Genomic DNA, 23,442 nt, shown 5'->3' with positions numbered 1-23,442 from the left:
TCTACTTGTACCGACATTTGGACGTTATAATCGATTACTCCGTTCTCCGCTCCAACATCTCCTCCACCCACGGAAGATGTGCCATACCGTTGTGCCGTCCGAAGATCGGAGCATCCTCTCCAGTAGTTACAGTGCCAACAGTCTCAATGAAAAACAATCTGGTCTTGCAACATTAGCCTTCAATATAGGTACTCCTGTCGGAAGTTATAGCCGGGGTTTTTCATTAAGAATCATACTTTTTAAAATTTTAATTTCCATATTTTTTGTGTGATAATGTCCACAGCTCGTGGTCTCGCGATAGCGTTCTCGCTTCCCGAGCACGGGGTCCCGGGTTCGATTCCTGGCGGGGTCAGGGATTTTCACCTGTCTCCAGATGACTGGGTTTTGTTGTGTCGCCTTCATCATCATCATTCATCCCCATTACGGTCGGAGGAAGGCAAAGGAAAACCACCTCCTCTAGGACCTTGCCTAGTACAGCGGTGCGGCTCTCCTGCATAGTCCCCTACGCTCTGTTAAGGAGTATGGGACTTCTTCATCATCAATGTCCAGTAAAATTTGCAGTCCAATCATTCAGTTACTCACGCTTCCTGAACGTTTAGAAATCGTTAAAAATGTTTACCAAAGTGAGAGCTCAGTTGTATTGCTCATCGTTTTGTTTACCAGAGAATTGGGTAGCCACCACCGTTTCACCGTTCAGGCTCTACGCCGTACTGTGGCCAATTTTGAGCGGGATTTCACTCTACACGACCAGGAGCCACCAAGAAGGCAATTTAAAGAGCGAAGAGCGGACAATATCACAGCTCTAGTGGCCAGTATCGAGTAAGAGATGAATGTGCCAGTTTCAAGACGGTCTCAACTATTGCAGCAATCAGAGACATCAACTTGGCGAATCTTGCGAAAGAATTTGGGCTTGCTTCTACACAAAGTTTTATTGGCTCAAGAGTTGAAGCCAAGCGATCACAGATTGCGTCGTGAGTTCGCTGTTTGGGCCGTACAACAGTTGCAAGCTGATCCTGATTTCAGTTCAAAAATCATCATCTCAGATGGGGCACATTTTTGTCTTAGTAGTTTCGTCAGTACACATATTGTAGCTTCTGGAGCGAAAAGAACCCACAAGTGGTCCATGAGATGCCACTACATTCAGGAAATCTGACTGTGTGGTGCGGTTTAAAAAGTGGCGTCGTCATTCGACCTTTTTACTTTAGAAAACATGAGAAAAGAACCGTTACCGTCAATAGCAACCGCTACAGATCCATGTTACGCAAATTTCTGTGCCCATAACTTGAGACTATAGACATTGAAAACATGTGTTTCGATCTGGATGGCACTATGCTCGATTTACTGAGAGAGAAGTGTTTGGCTACTGGATCATCTCACGACGCTGGCCTGTGAATTGGCCACCACGACTGTGTGATTTAATACACATTTTCTCCTTTTGATTACATTAAAGCCCAGGTCTATGCTGACAAGCCACAAACCTTGGAACATTTGGAGGAGAATATTCGTCAGGCTATCGTAGACATAACGCCAGTAATACTGGAAGAGTGATTAACAATTGGAGGCATCGTGTGCGCCAGCGTCTTAAAAGCTGTGAGTGACATCTGAACGATATTTTATTCAAAAGATAACTGCAAGTCTAAGCTTCAACATGAAGCACAATTTACTTTGATACATATGGTGTTTTTGAGTGGTTTTTTTTATTTTAAAAAGTATGGCTCTTAGTGAAAAATTCTGTACATTCCGAGGACATCCAGCGTCTACCGTATGGTTAAATGATGATGTCATCCTCTTGAGTAAAATATTCCGGACGTAAAACAATCCTACGTCCTGATCTCCGGGCCAGGACTGCTCAGGAGGATGTGGTTATCAGGAAAAATTCTAGCGCTGTACGGCCATTTGCGATGAATGCTAGGTCCCTTGATCCGTTAAAAAGGTTACAAACCTCTGAAAGAGGAATGGATAGGTTGAAATTATATATACTGGTAATAAGTGACAGTTAGAGGCAGAAAGAACAGAACTTCTTATCAGATAACTACTTGATTATCGACGCAAAATTAAATTTGTGTAACGCAGAAAACGGACTAATAATGAGCAAAAAATCTTGATTACGGGTGACCTACTACGAACAGCACTGATAACGCATTGTAGCCAAGTTAGACATAAATCAAAGGCTCACCGTAGTAGTACTGATAGCTATGCAGATAATAGTAAGATTCAAAATAAATTGTTGAGTTGATGTGGCATTCAGTCCAACGACTGGTTTTATCTTTGTCTACTATGTGCCGGCCACCTCATCTGTGCATTACTGAAAATTACATCTATTAGAAACAGCTTGCTGTAATAAGATGTTGGCCTGTATCTTTAATTCATTTTTCTCCCAGTCATTCTTCTATTACCAAAAAGACTATTCCTTCATGCTTCAGAATGTGTCCTGTCAACAGATCTCTTCTTTTAGTCAAGTTCTTCCATATACGTGGTCAAAGTAAATGTTGCAATTTGGTTTAATGTAATACTAGACACAATAGTAATCATAACTGATTTTGTTCTGTCAGGTACAGTCACAAGAAAACGAAAATAAAGAAGATAAATACGTTTCCACGTGATAAGCACACACACCTACGTACACACACTCACACAAAATACTAACAAAAGATTCCACAGCAGACGCTTCAGTTTCTTCTCGTTGTCATATTCCATAATACGTTGTTTATGAGCCATGTGGATCAATTGGTTCAAAATGGCTCTGAGCACTATGGGACTTAACATCTGAGGTCATCAGTCCCCTAGAACTTAGAACTACTTAAACCTAACTAACCTAAGGCCATCACACACATCCATGCCCGAGGCAGGATTCGAACCTGCGACCGTAGCGGTCACGCGGTTCCAGACTGAAGTGCCTAGAACCGCACGGCCACACCGGCCGGCTGTGAACCAATTGATCCTCCTCGTAAATGGAGACACTTTTGAATGCAGTTAGGCAGACTCCTTACCAAATTGGTCTGGATAAGCCTGCAGGTATTGCTCCTTTTCTCCACAGCGGTCTCAATGTGGTCTTTGGTGGGAGAGGATGATTTCCAACCGCTCGATTTAGCATTCTCCATGCATTTTCAATGCAGTTGAGAAGTGGAGAATATGGGGGCCATCCCGTCCAGCTGTTTGTATGCTCCACTAGGAATGTGCATGAAGATGGGAGCACGCATTGTCGTGATTCCTGCTCCAATATGTTCACTAAATGGTGCCACAAACTGTATCAGGTGACTTATGTGAAGAATCGGGGCGACATCCTTGCACGCACAAGGATGTCGCCCCGATTCTTCTAATCAGTCACCTTCCTATGTGTTGGCACAAAGGAAGTTCTGCCGCTATACATGATTCCACCGCAAACCATGACCGAACGGCCTTGATGAAGGTGGTGGTCTACGACACAGTTGCGGTGTAAACATTGTCCTCGTTGCCTCATGACACTAACATCAGTATTGTCAGGGTGGAGACTGATACGATTCTCATCAGACAGGAGCGTTGAGTCCCACTGCAGCCTAGTCTACAAACAGTGATTTAGTTTCCATGTAACACGAGCCTCTTTCTGAGCCCGATTTAGAGGAGGAGATTTTTGATGTCTTCTGGCACTTAATCCCTGCTCGTGGAGTCTACTTTGTGTCGTTTGTGTTGCACTCCTGCCGGCCGCGGTGGTGTAGTGGTTCTAGGCGCGCAGTCCGGAACCGCGGGACTGCTACGGTCGCAGGTTCGAATCCTGCCTCGGGCATGGATGTGTGTGATGTCCTTAGGTTAGTTAGGTTTAAGTAGTTCTAAGTTCTAGGGGACTGATGACCACAGAAGTTAAGTCCCATAGAGCTCAGAGCCATTTGAACCATTTTGTTGCACTCCTGTAGCTGTTTGGAATTGCCACCGTAAAGGTATCGCATTGTGTTGAGGGTTCTACTTGCCGTTGTATGCAGATACCGGTACTGCACACCTGTTCTTTTTTCTAGTGCAGCCAGTACTGTGTCTTGCTTCAACTGATCCTGTCTCTGGAAACTTGTTTCAGATTTTAGAGATATTATTTTGGCTCACGCTGACATTCACTGCGAAGTCCGTCTGTCTCATTCGCTGCCCCATTTGAGTGACTATACGGAGCCTCTGATAGCACATTATTGTTGTCCGAGCCATCCTGAAGGAACAAAACTCTCATGATGATACACAGCAGTGTTTATAGATCACATGGCTGCCATAGACTGCGTGTACTATTCTCTCACGGTGGAAACATGGACTGCTTCCGCTAGAATTACGTCACAAACAACTCGCTCGGGAAGCGAGAACGCGACCACGAGACCACGATCTGCGGGAAGTCCCCCTCCAGCACGCAGAAGTGCCTCAACACGACGTGGCATGGATCAACTGATGTCTGAAGTAGTGCTGGAGCGAAATGACCCCATGAATCCTGCAGGGCTGTCCATAAATTCGTAAGGGTATGAGGGATGGAGATCTCTTCTGAACAGCACGTTGCAAGGCATCCCACAAATGCTCAATAATGATCATGTCTGGGGAGTTTGGTGGCAAGCAAAAGTGCTTAAACTCAGAAGAGTGTTCCTGGAGCCGCTCTGTAGCAATTATGATGGTGTGGAGTGTCGTATAGTCCTGCTGGAATTGCCGAAGTCCGTTGGAGTGCACAATAGACTTGAATGGATGTAGGTGATCGGACAGGATGCTTACGTACGTGTCACTTGTCAGAGTCGTATCTAGACGCATCAGGGGTCCCATATCAGACCAACTGCACACGCCCCACACCTTTACAGAGCCTCCACCAGCTTGAACAGTCCCCTGCGGATTCCATAGATTCATGGAGTTGTCTCCATACCCGTGCACGACCATTCGCTCGATACAATATGAAACGAGACTCGTCCGATCAGGCAAAATGTTTCCAGTCATCAACACTCCATCGTCGGTGTTGACGGGCCTAGGCGAAGCGTAAAGTTTTGTGTCCTGCAGTCATTATGGGTACACGAGTGGGCCTTTATCGATGATGTTTCGTTTAATGATACGTGCACTGACACTTGTTGATGGCACAGCATTGATATCTGCAGCAATTGGCGAAAGGGTTGCACTTCTGTAACGTCGAACGATTCTCTTCAGTCGTCGTTGGTCCCGTTCTTGCAGGACCTTTTTGCGGCAGCAGTGATATCGGAGAGTCGATGTTTTACCAGATTCCTGATATTCACGGTAACTCGTGAAATGGTCGTTCGAGAAAATCCCCACTTCATCGTTACGTCGGAGATATTGTGTCCCATAGCTCGACTACAACACCACGTTCAAATTCACTTACATTTTGATAACCCGCCATTGTAGCAGCAGTAGCCGATCTAACAGCTGCGCCAAACACTTGTAGTCTTATATAGGCATTGCCGACCGCAGCGCTGTATTCTGACTGTTTGCATATCTCTGTACTTGAATACGCACTCCTATACCAGTATCTTTGTCGCTTCAGTGTATACGTAAATGTATTTTTGTAATATGTATGGATTATTTACATTCATTCAGTCTTTAGTTGCTGATTTCTGGAACGGTGTTGAGTGTCGGAGGTTCACCACCTTAGCGTCTCTAGGCGGGTTGACCTTGCAGCATCGTGCTTACAAGCAGCAGCGAATACCGAGCGTCCGATGGTGCTGCCTGCGGGCCCCGTGGCCGTCTCTTATAACTAAGATCGAAGCAGGTCCAGCCGCGGTGTCTGCTGTTGTCCCGGAGAACACGTCCGAGTCACGGTACGGCGATCCAATGTCCCCTACCACACCGAAGGATGGACTGTTATGGCTGACTGCATCAGGTGCCAGCGGCGCGGCGGCTACATGCACTGTTTGTTTCATTACTTATTTGTTTGTATCTCATTTACGAATTTGATTTGTTTCTCCTCTCACGTTTCTACTACCGAATCCATATTATCCTGTAGCTCTGTCTACTGTTCCTTTCTCTACTGCTGCATTCCAATGGCCAAAGATTATTAGATAATCTTGCTTTATGTACGGAATTACCTCTTCACTAGCTTCAAATACTGTCTCTATCACTTTATATTCTGCTTGTAAAGTAAGCATTGATACCAGAACTATTGCTATTGGCACTTCTTTACTGTCAACTATGATGCAACTCACAATAACTCTCTGTCCTATCTTCCTTTTCATCAAAGATGCTAGTACCATTACACCGTTCTCTGCAGCTGTTTGTACTAACCTACATTCATCCGACCAGAATTCCTTATCTTCTTCCGTTTCATTTCTTGAGCCTCATCATATCTAGATTGAACCATGCATTTCCTTTTTCAGGTTTTCATGCTTTCCCATGACGTTGTAACTTTTACAGTCTCGCTCCGATCCATAGAACATTACCGTTTCGTTGGTCTTTTTCTCGAGGAGTCAAATACTTAACCACTTCAATTCTAAATAGTTTTATTGGTTGAAAATCACGACTGCTTTGTGGCAATTATAAGCCCATCTTCAGATTTTACAAGGCTTCAAAAGGGATAATGAAGGAACTGTAACAGCCGTGTACACGTGAAGATGAGGTTCTAATTGCCCGACACCGGTCGTGAGTTTGAACCAATAAAACTATGTACAACTGAAGCAGTTACCATAAATATCTGACTCTACCATGGCGTTGAGTGGCAGATGTTCTGCTAACCAAATCTTATACAGTAAAGTGCCATGTGGGGCAGCTTTGAGGGCAACCAGTTTCTCAACTTACACTTACCTATTTCGACATCAGTTGCCATTGCTCTTAGTAAGATTTGTCTTAATTACAATGTCATTCCCAATTCCATCAAACGATTGCGGGATACAACCAACATTAATTCAGCATGTTATGAACATCACCGAGCGAGGTGGCGCAGTGGCTAACACACTGCACTCGCATTCGGGAGGCCGATGGTTCAATACCGCATCTGGCCATCCTGATTTAGGTTTTCCATGATTTCCCTAAGTCGCTCCAGGCAAATGCCGGTATGGTTCCTTTGAAAGGGCAGGGCCGACTTCCTTCCCCATCCTTCTCTAATCCGATGATACCGATGACCTCGCTGTCTGGTCTCCTTCCCCAAACAACCCAACCCATGAACATCAGCTGATGAAAACAGCCATTTCGAAAGAAATCAAATTTTTGTATTCTAAGAAAGACTTTTTAAATAAGGAAACTTACATTCTCCTTTTGGGATTTTCTAAAGCACCTGATTATTTTAATTTTCACAATGCAAGAACTCATATTATACACATTACTAACGTCCTAAAAACTAATGTTACGTTTTCCCACGAGAGGAAGCTTCAGGTATTAGCACTGAGATGTGGTCAACCAGAACCAGTAGAAACTCTGAAAAGCAATTTCTGGTTCCACGAAATGGTCGAAATCGTACTACTATTGATTTTATTTCCTTCTAAATGGGCTCATTAAACGAAGATCTGTCTTATAATACCAGTAAGCATTTGATCAAATACTGTCGGCGTCCTCAAATTTATGATTCGGTACGCTCCTTATGTGAACTGAAGGCGGAGGGTGGAGAAAGGAAAGGAAATGGAGGGAACTATTGATGTCAGCTGCATCGGGACTTTATGTGGAATCAGCGGCGACGGATGAAAATGTGTGTTGGATTGGGATTCGAACCCGGGATTTCCTGCTTACCAGACAGCTGCATTAACCACTGCACTATCTCGGTACGCATCCCGGCCGACCACACATTCCCACCCAGCGCCACCTATCCCCAGCCACTGTCCATGTCCTCCATGCTCACCATGCTGAGATTCTTGCAGGAAACCACTGAAGGTGGTGCATTCATTGCCCATCGAGGCGAACCAGTTATTTGACTGTGTGCTGTCTGTTCCCCGGACATGTCCGAAAGAACAGACGCCGTGCATTCACATGACCGTTCCACTTCCGTGACATCATAATTTTGTAAAACTCTCAATCTGTTTGACGTGCTGAGAGCTCTGAAGCTAAGCTTGCCAGTTCAACAAATAGTTTTCGTCTGCTTATGTCCAAACTATCGGTTTGGAAACGTTTGCTGTGAGTTTACGGTTGGACCTACATGAATGACATCGCATCATATTTGATCTACTTTTACCCATCAGCTAACAATGGTAACAATTTACTTTCTGAGGTTTATTTTATAAATGGTTCCAGAATGAAATTTTCACTCTGCAGCGGAGTGTGCGCTGACATGAAACTTCCTGGCAGATTAAAAATGTGTGCCGGACCGAGACTCGAACTCGGAACCTTTGCCTTTTGAGGGCAAGTACTCTACCAACTGAGCTACCCAAGCACGACTCACGCCCTGTCCTCACAGCTTTACTTCTGCCAGTACCTCGTCTCCTACCTTCCAAACTTTACAGAAGCTCTGCTGCGAATCTTGCAGAACTAGCACTCCTGGAAGAAAGGATATTGCGGAGACATGGCTTAGCCACATCCTGGGGGCTCGGTCCGGGACACAGTTTTAATCTGTCAGTAAGTTTCATATCAGAGCACACTCCGCTGTAGAGTGAAAATCTCATTCTGGAAACAATATTTTTGTTGTTTATTTACGCCTCAGACATTTGATGAGACACAACTTTGCATTTTATTTAATACGTTCTGCAAACAAATTTCGTAATTAAAATAAGATATGATAAGAACCTAGAGGCCACTCAGGACCAAATACCGCAACGAACCTTCATAAAAACGTATTTATAGTTCTCTTGTAAGACAAGTACACAAATATCGTATTATAATATCAACACTGACCTCCAACATCTGACCACAAAGCAAATGTTCTGAATCCACCGATTTACCCAAGGACGTCGAAATTCTCGAAAACTTTTACCGTTCCTGATGTCCGTGGTACATTCGTGAGCTGGAAGAAATGTATCACGCCACAAACAGGCTGGCTCTCAAGAATAATAAACGTTTTGTATGGGCTGGCCATGTCACTCGAATAGAAACTCACGGTGGACAATAACACTGCTCTATTATGCTCTTGTTAGAAAAAAGCCAAAGGTAGACGAAGTAAACAGAATGTCTGGTGGCACAAAGCAAGAAATACGACATAGTGAAGGAGGAGTTGTACAGGTTTGCACTGAAAGAGGTCCATTAGTTTCGCACCCCCTAACGTAATTTTATCTTTCCCTGACTTATTTCTGCTATTCGATATTTCCATCACGCATATTTTTATCTGGAGGAGGATTTTCTGCTGGAAATTTACTTTGATATTATTTTTTTCTATTGTATTATGAGACTCAGCAACCTCAATCATTTTTCGTATACCAAGAACCACTGTAGTGACCTGCATGGGATGAGATCATGGCGACGTAGCTTCAGGTTAGGAGGGACATGGGGAGGGGGAAGTCCTTTGGCCTTCCTTATGCCTGTCTGGCGGAAAGAAATATCGACGGCAGAAGCCAGCCTTCCCGACGTTTTTAAAATCGAGTTCTTTGATTGGCCCTGGAGATTCCCGTGCAGGTCCTTCCAGAACTTTCTGGAAATTTTCTTTGGTCAGGAAGAGCCTAGGGGCAAAGGCCACCCTCGCTTTCTCAGCCTCCCTAGTTGGCTTAGTGGCCTACGCTTCTTTTTAACAGGGTTATGTCAGCTGCCATCCCTCCTCCATAGAAGACTGATTATGGACACTGCGTCCGTGTAGGTCATGAAATTTTAGCGTCAGGGAGACTCTGGCACAGGCAGTCGGTGAATATACACATTTCTGGTGGAACGTGATGTTAGATGTTAAGTCGGATTAAGATTTTGTAAGTAAGGTTGCATTCAAATCTGGTGTTACCAGCATCCTAAAAGGTTTAGGGAGTGATTCATTTTACTTGCTTTTACTTTTGCAACTGAAGTGGCTAATTTTGCACTAGTTTTCCTTTGCGATCGTCAGATGCAGCTGGGCAGTCGTAGTACCAATTACGTTTGTGCTAAGTTCAATGCTGAATGAATTTTATGATTTTTCTCTTGCCATAGTTTTGGATGCCAAGTGGTTATCCACCAATCAAACTTTGACTATAATCTTTCTAACTGGAAGGATCTGAGGCCCACAAATCCACCAAACGGCAACGGTCATGGTATCGAATAAATAATTCCGCGACTACCTGTAGTTTAGTTTGGGACGATGTACTGCCCTCTCTTGTCAATGTCTATCTCTCTGGAATCCCCATATGAGTACATGGTCGTAATTCACATTAAAGCAAATAATTCTTCCAAACATATGAGAGGATATTCTTGGTGAATTCCTACTCTAAATTAATGTGTTTCATCCCTCCATTCTGAGTCGTTAGTGGACTAAAGTAGAATAAGGTTGTCTATGTGTTTGTTTCCAATCCATTAGCAAACTTTGTAGTAAATGACCACTTTTCTTAAGGCAGCCACCTTGTCGATTAAGATTGTTTCTTTTCCTTTCTGTCAGAAAGTTTTAGAAATTATCCCAGAAGCTATCAAAGATAAACGCACAGCCAATGCAAGTAAGCAGTCCGTCGCTGCACGGTGTCGAAGGATCTTCGCACGCCCGTTGCGTTTATCTTTCTGATTTTGTCCCTTTGAGTTGTTCAAAATGTTCAAATGTGTGTGAAATCTTATGGGACTTAACTGCTAAGGTCATCAGTCCCGAAGCTTACACACTACTTAACCTAAATTATCCTAAGGACAAACACACACACCCATGCCCGAGGGAGAACTCGAACCTGCGCCGGGACCAGCCGCACAGTCCATGACCCTTTGAGTTAGATCAATTAATAAATGCTGGGCGTAGATGTGTTGCTTCAATAAATCGGGACTCTGTACGAACCTTGCATATGCAGTCAACCAGATACGGGTAATGAAACCTTACCCAGTGTAGTAACTGAAATAGATCTGCTTCCTTTCTCTTAGCAAACTGTCCGACTTTGTAACTGGAAACACAAAACAGCACTCGACGGAAAATTTATACACCCACCCCCCATCCAACGCCATATTTAAACATTTCCTCTATCTTCCTTTTTTTATATTTCTTATCAGAAAACTTTTTACTTCCTCGCCAATATTCTTGACGACTGGAAACCATTGTGTAATACAGTTTAAACGTAAAGCTGCATTATCAGTGCTATTAAGTTGAGCACGCTGCGCCTTCAGCTGTTAACGTGGCATTGCAGATTCTGAATTATTGGGCACAGCGATCCGTAGGCCAGGCTGCAACCTGAAAGAATTTGGCCACGTCACTGCATACAATCCGAGGCCCACGAGAAAGACAGGCCGCGGCGCGTACATCTACATCTACATTTATACTTCGCAAGCCACCCAACGGTGTGTGGCGAAGGGCATTTTACGTGCCACTGTCATTACCTCCCTTTCCTGTTCCAGTCGCGTATGTCGCGTATGATTCGCGGGAAGAACAACTGTCTGAAAGCCTCCGTGCGCGCTCGAATCTCTCTAATTTTACATTCGTGATCTTCTCGGGAGGTATAAGTAGGGGGAAGCAATATATTCGATACCTCATCCAGATACGCACCCTCTCGAAACCTGGACAGCAAGCTACACCGCGATGCAGAGCGCCTCTCTTGCAGAGTTTGCCACTTGAGTTTGCTAAACATCTCCGTAACGCTATCACGCTTATCAAATAACCGTGTGACGAAACGTGCCGCTCTTCTTTCGATCTTCTCTTATTCCCTCTGTCAACCCGACCTGGTACGGATCCCACACTGATGAGCAATACTCAAGTATAGGCCGAACGGGTGTTTTGTAAGCCACTTCCTTTGTTGATGGACTACATTTTCTAAGGACGTCGCGAATGTAGTCCCGCTCTCGCTCGCTCGCTCGCTCAAATCAGCAGACAAACTACGTTTCTACACCTGTTAACTCGTAACTAGGCGTGTCCGTACAAACGAAAACGGAATCTTCTATTGGAATCCGCTATTATGGAATCTTACTGTTATTAGTCCTATAATGATGGGAAGTCCATGGGCCTACTTACAATTTGTTACGGCTGTACCGGCGTAATCATGCTAAAATGACTATCAGTTGCAGAAGGCACCACTTTCAGCACGTAATGAGTACTGTTAAGCAGAAGGGACTAAATGCTATAAACACGCCGTTATACCATTTATATCGAGTATTGATCTTAAATTAAATTTTGCTGTAGTACTGTTAATCAGTAAGACTTCATAATAGCAGATTCCAGTGGAAGACGCAATTTTCGTTAGAACTTACACGCCCAGCTGCGAGTTAACAGGTTTAGAAACGGATTTTGTCTGCTGAGCTGAGCGAGCGAGCGAGTTCAGGACTACCTTCGTTACGTACGCGCCGCGGCCTGTCTTTCTCGTGGGCCTCCATAACAACCACGCTTCAGCTCAAAGCAGTGATCGTCATTACCTTCGCAACGATCGCAGAAAATGCGCTGTGGGCAGCTGCGACGGTGTGCTGTAAACATCATCAAATTTATTGACGATATGACGGCGACAGTGCACCCCGCTTGCCAACAGCGCTGGACAGACCGGATGGTCATACATCCAAGTGCTAGCCCAGCCCTACGGTGCTTAACTTCGGTAACCCGACGGGAACCGGTGTTACCACTGCGGCAAGGCCATTGGCAGTATGCTTTTTATATCCTCCTTTCTCCGATCGACAGTACTGACGCAAAAGGTGACAAAACGTGTAACCATAAAGTTAAATGTTGTGTAACTCGATGGTGAGTAAACTACTGAAAATGCCAACAGAGTGGGATTCAAGAACCTAGAAGTGAGATGCCACTATACATACCCCACTAACGATGTGGATACATCAACCTTCTGACGGGTTTGATGTGGCCCACCACTAAGTCCTCTCTGCGCCATCCTCTTTATTCCAGAACTTTCTTCAGCACCCTCTAGTGTTATGGAAGTTATTCCGTGATGTCTTAACACATGTACTGTCACCCTGCCATCCTGTCAGTGCGGAGAATCTCCTCATTCCATACCTTACCTGTCCACGTTAATTTCAACGTTCTTCCTTAACACCACATCACAAACGCTCCGATTCTCTTCTGTTCTAGTTTTCCGACAGTCCATGTTTCACTACCAAGCAATGCTTTGCTCCAAACGTACATTGTCAGAAATGTATTCCTCAAATTACGGCCTGTGTTTGATAGTAGTGGACTTCTCTTGGGCAGGAATACCCTTTTTGCGAGAGTTAGTCTGCTTTTTAAACTAAACTAAACTAAACTAAACTACGTTCGAACAGGCCATGAGGTCCGACGGGACCGACTGGCCGCCATGTCATCCTCAGCCCACAGGTATCACTGGATGCGGATATGAAGGGCCATGTGGTCAGCCGTAGTCAGTTTTCGTCACCGAAGCCGCTACTTCTCAATCAAATAGCTCCTCAGTTTGCCTCACAAGGGCTGAGTGCACCCCAGTTGCCAACAGCGCTGGACAGACTGGATGGTCACCCATCCGAGTGCTAGCCCAGCCGTACAGCCCTTAACTTCCGTGATCTGACGGGAACTGGTGTTACCACTGAGGCAAGGCCGTTGGCAGTCTGCTTTTTATATCCTCCTTTCTCCGACCGACATGGGTTATTTTGCTGGCTAGGCAGTAGAATTCCTTCATCTACTTTGTGATCACCAATGCTGATCTTACGATTCTCGCTGTTATCACTTCTGCTACTTCTCGTTACTATTGTCTTTCTTCTGTTTAACTTCAGTTCATATTTTGTTCTCATTAAACTGTTCATTCCACTCTACAGATCCTACAATTCTTCCTTACTTTCACTGAGAATAGCAACGTCATCAACGAATCTTATCACTGATATACTTTCAGCTGAATTTTAATCCCTCTCTTGGTACTTCTTTCACTTCTTCGTTGCTTCTTCAGTGTAGGAACTGAACATTAGGGGCGAAAGACTGCATCACTATCTTACACACTTTTCAATCCCAGCACTTCATTATTGGTCTTCCATTATTATTGTTCCCTCTCGGTTCTTATTTCGAGCATCTTGCAGCAATTTACGCGGTCGAACGCTTTAGCCAGGTGGACAAATCCTATGAACATGTCTTGATTTTTCTTCCGTCTCTTTTCCGTTAACAACTGCAACGTCAAAACTGCCTCTCTGGTACCTTTACCTTTCCTAGAACCAAACTGATCTTCAACTAACAGGTTTTGAATTTCCTTTTCCTTTATTCTGTATATCATTCCCTTCAGCAACTTGGATGCATGGGCTGTTAAGCTGATTGTGAGATAATTCTCTCACTTGTCGGATCTTGCTGTCTTCAGAATTGTGTGGATGATGTTGTCGCGAAAGTCTGATGGTATATCGCCAGCCTCATACATTCTACACTTCACTTCCTCCTATGATTTTAGAAATTCCGATGGAATGTTATCCATTCTTTCTGCCTTGTTTGATTTCAAGTCTTCAAGAGCTCTTTTCAATTCTGATTCTAATACTGGATCCTGTACCCCTTCCCTATCGATGCACTCCATAGGGGGTTTCTTTTTACTTCCCTATGCGCTGAGTCAGTCTTTCCGACATTCATTTCTTTTTTTGATTTCTTAACATTTTTCATGTAGACTTTTCGCCTTAACTTTCCTGTACTTCCTATTTATTTTATTATAAGAGACTTCTGCTTCTCTAGTCCTAAATATTTTTGAATATTTTTGTATCAGCTTCCTTCAGCAATAAACTGAAATATTTCTTCTGTTACCCATAGTTTCTTCGCAGTTACCTTCCTTGTACTTATGTTGTCCTTTACAACTTCTGTGATGGCCCTTTCTAGGAATATGCATTCCTCTTCAACTGAACTGGCTACTAAGATAGTTACTATCGTGGTATCTATAGCCTCAGACAACTTCACTTCATTCCTTTGTATTTCCGTATCACACTTCTTAGTGTACTGATTCTTCCTGACTAGTCTCTTACTCTTCAGCCTACTCTTCTTCATTATTAAATTGTGATCCGAGTCTGGGTACATCTTACAATCCAATATCTGGTTGCGGAATCTCTGCGTGACCAGGATGTAATCTAACTGAAGACTTCCCGTATCTCTTGGACTTTTCCAATTATATCTCCTCCTCTTGCAATTCTTGAACAGACTACTCGCTATTAGTAGCTGAAATTTAACGCAGAAGTTAATTAGTTTTTCTCCTCTCATTCCTATTGCCAAGCCCATGTTCTCTCGAAACCCTTTTTTTCTACTCTTTCCCCTCCAACAGGTTTCCGGTCCATATGACTATAAGATTTTAATTTTCTCCTACGTACAGAATTACCCGTGCAATATCCTCATATACTTTCTCTATCTCTTCATCTTCTGCTGGCGACGTCGTCATGTCCACCTGAACTACGTGTCGGTTTGGTGTCGATTCCGATAAGAATGACCAATCCACTGAATTTTCCGCAATAAATCTGTCCCTGCTGCACTTTCCTATTCACAACGAATCCTAGTCCCGCTATTCCTTATTCTGCTGCTATTCATATTACCCTACATTGGGCTTGTAAAGTAGGATTTTCTAGAGTTCATTAACGATTCATGCCTCATTTGTTTGCCTCCATCGCAATACAGTTGCTACTAATTCTGCTGGAGCAGTTGTTTACCACAGCATCTATTTTAGAATTATAAAGACGTCACAATGTCATACAACTGCCGCCATCACGCTTATAAAAATTAAGAAAAGCTTAAGTAGGGTGCGTGAATATGGTCGAGGCTATTAGTGTCGTTAGGGAAACGGCAACGAACTGAGTAGCAATATGTTGCAAAATACGAAACGATAGTTCTTGTACGAGTGCTTCTGCAAAAAATTAATAAATGAACTCGTGTGCTCATTTGGATTAAACTCTAGAGTGACGCTGACATATTTTAGACGTAATATATTTGTTTGTGGGTAAGAACACAAAAGATCGCAGTACATTGAGAAAGGAAGATACGTCTGCCACATAGCTATCTAGATTATACGTGAAATTCATGAATATATATGAGAGAAAAATAGCCTCAGAAAAAGATAACGAAAATCGAAAAAATGAGAGGGAACGTATTATTGTACGACTGTGTACGTAGAAGCAATAAAATAAGTTAATTTATAATTCAATGACGGCTGCAGAAGCGTCTGATTAAATTAATCATCGTTCTACGCTGTAGTAGGAACATAAGTGAACACGCATCCGGATATATTTATCGGCTTTTAGACGGAGAGTCCTCAATAAAAATAACACAAAACAGATATCATGCAGACACTGTAAATAACAAAGAAATCTAAAATAATTTCTATGACTCTTTGTCTTTAGCAGTGAATTCCTCGAAATATTTTCCTGATCTAAAGTATATTTCAACGAAGAATTTTTCAACATATGTCGATTCGACTTTCTTTAACAATAACCGTGGCCAACTTTTACTCCCTAATTGTGACACGATTATCTTTGTTCCGCATTACATGCGATATTTCACTTGTTACATATTTGATTACGTATAAACACTTCTTTAGCACTGAGTTCCGCCGGTTTTTTCTTTTGCCATAATTCGTACAGCATTAGAGAAATGATAGTTATCTAAAGTCTTCTATGCACATGGAAGAAACCCTACAAGTTCCTAAGCAAATATTAGCAAGTACACAATAACAAACACCAGAAATAGGAGAGGAGATTACTGTTTTTTTAATTCATTCAATTTTTTTCAATCCAAAAATACGTAAGGCACCCAATTAGGACACTACAAAAACTATACTTTGTATCAGGAATATTGATGTGCTAAAATTAATGAAAAATGTTGTAGGTAAAATTATTGAAAGCAGCTTTAAAATGATCGTAGAGAAGTGCAGTGCACGCCCTCTTCTATACTGAAGCGCCAAAGAAACTGGTATAGGCATGTATATTCAAATACAGACGTATGTAAACAGGCAGAATACGGCGCTGTGGTCGGCAACGGCTCTGTAAGACAACAGGTGTCCGGCGCAGTTGTTAGATCGGTTACTGCTACTACAATGTCAGGTGATCAACATTTAAATGAGTTTGGAGGTGGTGTTTATAGTCGGCGGACGAGCGATGGGACATAGCATCTCCGAGGTGGCAATGAAGTGGGGATTTTCTCGTACGACGATTTCACGATTGTACTGTGAATATCAGGAATCGGGTAAAACATCAAATCTCCGACTTCGCAGCGGCCTCCAAAAGATCCTGCAGGAACGGGACCAATGATGACTGAAGAGAATCGTTGAACCTGACAGAAGTGCAACCCTTCCACAAACTGCTTCAGATTTGAATGCTGGGCCATCAACAAGTGTCAGCATGCGAACCATTCAACGCAACCATGAATATGGCCTTTCGGAGCCGAAGGCCCACCCGTGTATCCTTGATGACTGGGCGACCCAAAGCTTTACGCCTCGCCTGGGCCTGTCAGAAGCGACTCTGAACTGTTGTTGACTGAAAACATATTGCCTGGTCGGATGAGTCTCATTTCAAAATCAATTGAGCAGATAGACTTGTTCGGGTATGGAGACAATCTCATGAATCCATGGACTCTGCTTGTCAGCGGTGGACTGTTGAAGCTGGCGGAGACTCTGTTGATGTGTGGGATGTGGGCAGTTGAACTAATATGGGATCCCTGATACGTCACTCTGACGGGTGACAAGTACTTAAGTATCCTGTCTGATCACCTGCTTCCAATCATGTCACTGTGAATTCTGACGGCCTTGGCAATTCCAGCAGGACAATGTGACACCCCATACGTCCATAATTGCTACAGAATGGTTCCAGGAACACTTCTATGTGTTTGCGGGGGCCCTACACGATATTAGACAGGTGTACCAGTTTCTTTGGCTCTTCAGTGTACATTGTGCAGAGCAGCCTGACCCGCACGGTGACGTCACGGTCTCTCTTTGTCCGACAGTCTATTGTCCAGTGCGCAGCAGTGTGTTGTCCTCTCCTGGGCTGGGCTGATTTGAAGGGCAGAGACTGCTAGCCTAGCCCGTCGCGTTCAGCACAAACTGGTAGCCCAACTCGGCCCATGCGGAGACGTCACGAGCCCGTTTCGTCCACAACTGCTGAGTCCCAGTGCGAAGCAGTGCAGCGCTCGCCCGTGCGACGGACCACTTTTCAACACACAGGTCAGTCTTACTCGCCAATGTTTAATTACTGTGCTGTGCGATATACTGTCGTACAGAGGTGTAGCATGTGACAGCTCTGCATTTGTAAGAATTCTGTATGTTCACCTTTACTTCGGTTTCCTGTTTGATTGGTGTAAACACGACGGTGCTGCAACAGGTTTTCAGTTAGGTTTGCCGGTAAATATACTTTTCGTTCTGTCGATGTACCTCGAAGGGTAGTTACAAATACTGATCGTGCTTGCATTGTGGTTCAAATGGCTCTGAGCACTATGGGACTTACCTAGCGAGGTGGTTTGACAGTGGACTCGCATTCGGGAGGACGACGGTTCAATCCCGCGACCGGCCATCCTGATTTAGGTTTTCCGTGATTTCCCTAAATCGCTCCAGACAAATGCCGGGATGGTTCCTTTGAAAGGGCATGGCCGACTTCCTTCCCCATCTTTCCCTAATCCGATGAGACCGATGACCTCGCTGTCTGGTCTCCTTCCCCAAACAACTCAACCCAACCAACTATGGACTTAACATATGAGGTCATCAGTCCCCTAGAACGACATACATTTGTGCCTATATGTATATGTTCCAGCACAATTCTGGAAGGCCTGGAAAGTGTCAAGCAAACACATGTGGCTTACTATCAGGTAAAAATATTATGATGGCAAAACATTCTTAAAAGATGATACGAGGGGAAAATGGTTTGATATCTGAAAATAAGCGTAACTCTCGACTGTGTGAAGCTGTTTCTTCTAAATTTAGTACATGTAGGGTTACAAGAAATACAAACGTCTCAAAAATGATGTCGACAGGAAGTGCAAAATGGCTAAGCAGGGATGGCTAGAGGACAAATGTAAGGATGTAGAGGCTTATCGCACTAGAGCTAAGATAGATACTGCCTATAGGAAAATTAAAGAGACCTTTGGAGAAAAGAGAACCACTTGTATGAATATCAATGGAAACCATATTGCAGTTATGCAATCTGATCCTGGTGTTTTATGTTTTTTCAGTTTGTTGATTGCATCTCTTACTTCCTTTAACGTTGGCTCAGGTATCTGGGTATCAATGGAAACCCAGTTCTAAGCAAAGGAGGAAAGCAGAAAGGTGGAAGGAGTATATAGAGGGTCTATACAAGGGCGATGTACTTGAGGACAATATTATGGAAATGGGACAGGATGTAGATGAAGATGAAATATGAGATATGATACTGCGTGGAGAGTTTGACAGAACACTGAAAGACCTAAGTCGAAACAAGATCCCCGGAGTAGACAACATTCCATTAGTACTACTGACTGCCTTGGGAGAGCCAGTCCTGACAAAACTCTACCGTCTGGTGAGCAAGTTGTATGAGACAGGCGAAATACCCTCAGACTTCAAGAAGAACATAATAATTCCAATCCCAAAGAAAGCAGGTGTTGACAGATGTGAAAATTACCGAACTATCACCTGCAAAATACTAACGCGAATTCTTTACAGACGAATGGAAAAACTGGTAGAAGCCAACCTTGGGAAAGATCAGTTAGGATTCCGTAGAAATGTTGGAACACGTGAGGCAATACTGACCCTATGACTTATCTTAGAAGAAAGATTAAGGAAAGGCAAACCTACGTTTCTAGCATTTGTAGACTTAGAGAAAGCTTTTGACAATGTTGATAGGAATACTCTCTTTCAAATTCTGAAGGTGGCAGGGGTAAAATACAGGGAGCGAAAGGCTATTTACAATTTGTACAGAAACCAGATGGCCGTTATAAGGGTCGAGGGGTATGAAAGGGAAGCAGTGGTTGGGAAGGGAGTGAGACAGTGGTGTAGCCTATCCACGATGTTATTCAATCTGTATATTGAGCACTATGGGACTTACCTAGCGAGGTGGTTTGACACTGGACTCGCATTCGGGAGGACGACGGTTCAATCCCGCGACCAGCCATCCTGATTTAGGTTTTCCGTGATTTCCCTAAATCGCTCCAGGCAAATCCCGGGATGGTTCCTTTGAAAGGGCACGGCCGACTTCCTTCCCCATATTTCCCTAATCCGATGAGACCGATGAGCTCGCTGTCTGGTCTCCTTCACCAAATAACCCAACCCAACCAACTATGGACTTAACATATGAGGTCATCAGTCCCCTAGAACTGAGAACTACTTAAACCTAACTAACCTAAGGACATCACACACATCCATGCCCGAGGCAGGATTCGAACCTGCGACCGCAGCGGTGGTGCGGTTCCAGACTGAAGCGCCTAGAACCGCTTGACCACACAGGCCGGCGTCCCTTCGCAGCAAGAATGATTGTCAGCATGGGAGGTTGCCCACCAAATTTTTATACAAAACAGCGACGTCGTTTGAACATTCAGCTGCTGTTGTGAGATACAGGACTTCTCTAGGATATGCCAGCGGCTAACAACAATAGCAGCTGATGACTGTTTCTTAGCAATTATTGCTCATGGATAGCCTGAGAAGAATTATGAAACGTCCCCTTAGAAGAATTATACATGACTGTGCTTAAACTGACACACAATATTTTTAGCGCAACGCAATCTGTCTTTCAATAATCCCTACAAAAGAATGGCCCTGACTAACATTAACCTATACCCTTCACAAATCACTTACCTCACAAAAATCTTCGTTACTCGAACTACTGCAATACAGAGAGCGCCACTACTGCCAGCTAAATAAAAGATTCAAACTACGGAAGGCACTAACTACTGATAGGCATAGTTAGCAAATGAAAGATTTTGATAGAGAACAAACAATGTATTTACCTCAATAGTGTTCAAAAGTCATAATGTATATAGCAGTTCATGATATCCAGTGTTACAAATTTCAAAACTCCGCCATCTCTCTCCCCACGTTCACCACTGCTGACGGCTCACCTCCAACTGCACAATGCTATGCGCTGTTCACATCCAGCTGCCCAACACTACAATGGCAGACAACAATGCAAACTAGCCACAGACTGCACACAGCACAGCCAGTGATTTTCATACAGAGCGCTACGTGGCGTTACCAATAAGAAAACATAAACAGCCTACTTACATAGCCCCCATGCTCCCCACAAAAAATTTTACAAATTGTTTTGGGCAGTGGCCAATAATGATTTGATAAAATTTTTCATAACACTTATCTTTCTTACTGAAATATTTACGACAGCAGTTTCCGCTACAGTGGCAGTCTCATATAAAAAAATTCACAAGTTGAGAATTTGCGTTACAAATGTGTAGAAACAAAATCCTATAAATATAACAGTGTCCAAAAAATATTTTTCGGCATTGTGATACATTCACGCATTTAGACACATTTCATAACTCTTAAAGTACGATTCTTGGTTTCCAAGAAACTTTTCCACAAATCAGAGTCCCTAACCACTACTCATTATTCCTTACCTTATTATACATATCGTCGACACTTCTACAATATTTCATCATAACCGATATGTAGCATAATCAAATTCCTCATACAGCATCAGCATATTGATCATAAACATACCTCAACAGCATAATACACATCGTCGTCGTAATAATGTCATAATACCCCAGTCAAATCTCAAAAACGTCGTAGTTTTCTGCAATAATTTCAAAACTTAAAAAAAATTCTCTACTCATTTCAATAGTGTCATCTACCTCAAACATACTTTAAAATCATGCTCCCTTACCAAATACATCATTCAAAGCTCTCATAGTATCACAATGGTTCCGAAAAAATATGAACAGTTCACAAAGTACAGACAAAATACAATTTCATAAGTGTGAAGTTACCCAACTGTGTAATTGCGTAAACATGTGTCACTGATGTAGTAAAAAAAATGTTTATCTCTCAGTTAAATGATCAGATAGCTGTGTAATTTGTGTGTTAGAGAAATATGGTACCGATGTGTAAAGTTGTATAAGCAAATACCACATTAGCTAGGGCTCCTTGTGCTTGCCAAACACATGGTGCACAAAGTAGGCGTGTACCCCCTGAGGATTAATGTAATTATACCCTCAGGTGTTACAGATTACAGCAATGGAATGAAATGTATCACGGAAAACCTTTGTATCATTGTACTTCAAAAATCTTTAAAAATAAATGTTTTAAGTACAAAATTAATCACTCAAATACGTGTACTGTAGCGCTAAACTGTTCGTCTTGTTGTAAGATAATCTCTGTGGAAGTGTCTTAGTTATCGTCCTCCGAAAGCTACGTTCTGCAGAAGCCAATGTACTTGCCTCATGATAATCAAAATTGAAATGCTTTGCGAAAAGATATCTTAGTTATTACGCTTATTGCCGTGATGAGGAAAGTACTGGTGCTGTAACATATTGTTGTGCTACGGAAAAGGCTGTCTCATTGTAGCTATACCACAAAGTTATTACTAAAACATGTTTTACTTTCCAGAATAATACAGAAAAACTGTGCAGATTTAAAACAGAAACACTGCAAAAGCAACATTGTAAATTGTCACTCATTAGTAGCGTCGTGATAAAATTGTGTAGCTGTCACATAAACTAACCACTGTCTCATCTGGTATCTCACAGAAAGAACTTTAAATCCAGAATGTATTTTCAAGTAAACCAAAATGTTGCATTAAAATCTCATTAGCAGTACCAGTATATGTTCTAAGTATGTGAGCCTTATAGTCGTTACGTAATCGTGCAACTAACAAGCAAGAATATACACACACAAATACACTGTGTCGTCTGTTCACTATAACAATGCATTTGTAATTACTGTTTAAATAAGTTCTCTTGGTTCTTGATTGGATATTTAACTTCAAACATTGTTGCATGGTAACAGTTTCTAAGTCTGACAATGCATACTAGAAATGTGAAGTGAAAAGTTTTATGGCAAAGACAAAGTTAAAAAGCAGATTATCTTTCAATAAACGGTTTTACATGTGCAATGTGGTGTAAACATTTACTCTTCCTAGTACGCAGAGTTTCAACTTCAACGCAATTATTATGTGGTATACGACGGATTCTATAAGGTCCATTGTAAACTAGAAAGAATTTGTGAATCAAGTGTTTCTTCTTATGTGACAATGAATGAGCTTTAATGAGAACTTTCTGACCAATATATAATTTCTTTGCATTTGCTTTACCGTATAGTTTTCTCCTTTTGTCTGCTGCAGATTTTATATTTATAATAGCCAAATCAATTATGTCTTTGTGTCGAAGTTTACGTGTATTCGGGAAAGGTACAAGCTCTCTGATTCTGTTCGGTGGTTCTTCATTCTTCAGTACAAGAGTAGGTGGTAAAGCAGTGGAGTCATGAGGCATTTCATTCAGCACGTTTTGAAATAAGTGTAAATATCTGTCCCAATGCTGATGCTTTCTGTGACAATAAAGTCTACAAAGCTTATTGATTTCTTTCATAATCCGTTCGGAGGGGTTACAATGTGGTGAGTACAACGAAATAAAAACAGGTTTGATTTTATGATTCCGAAGCATGC

At 42.8% G+C, this 23,442-nt stretch overlaps 1 non-coding gene across 1 annotated transcript; it reads right to left on the bottom strand.

Annotated features, from left to right (window-relative positions):
• Positions 1–8,216: 8,216 nt before the first annotated feature.
• Trnal-caa (transfer RNA leucine (anticodon CAA)) lies at positions 8,217–8,291 on the bottom strand. The gene has a single exon. It is a non-coding gene; the product is annotated as a tRNA-Leu (tRNA).
• Between the last annotated feature and the right edge of the window lie 15,151 nt (positions 8,292–23,442).

The sequence above is a fragment of the Schistocerca serialis genome, chromosome 9 (genome assembly GCF_023864345.2).
Source record: "Schistocerca serialis cubense isolate TAMUIC-IGC-003099 chromosome 9, iqSchSeri2.2, whole genome shotgun sequence".
Lineage (NCBI taxonomy): Eukaryota > Metazoa > Arthropoda > Insecta > Orthoptera > Acrididae > Schistocerca > Schistocerca serialis.
Note: the sequence above shows the minus strand (reverse complement) of the source record. Positions and strands in the feature narration are given on the sequence as shown.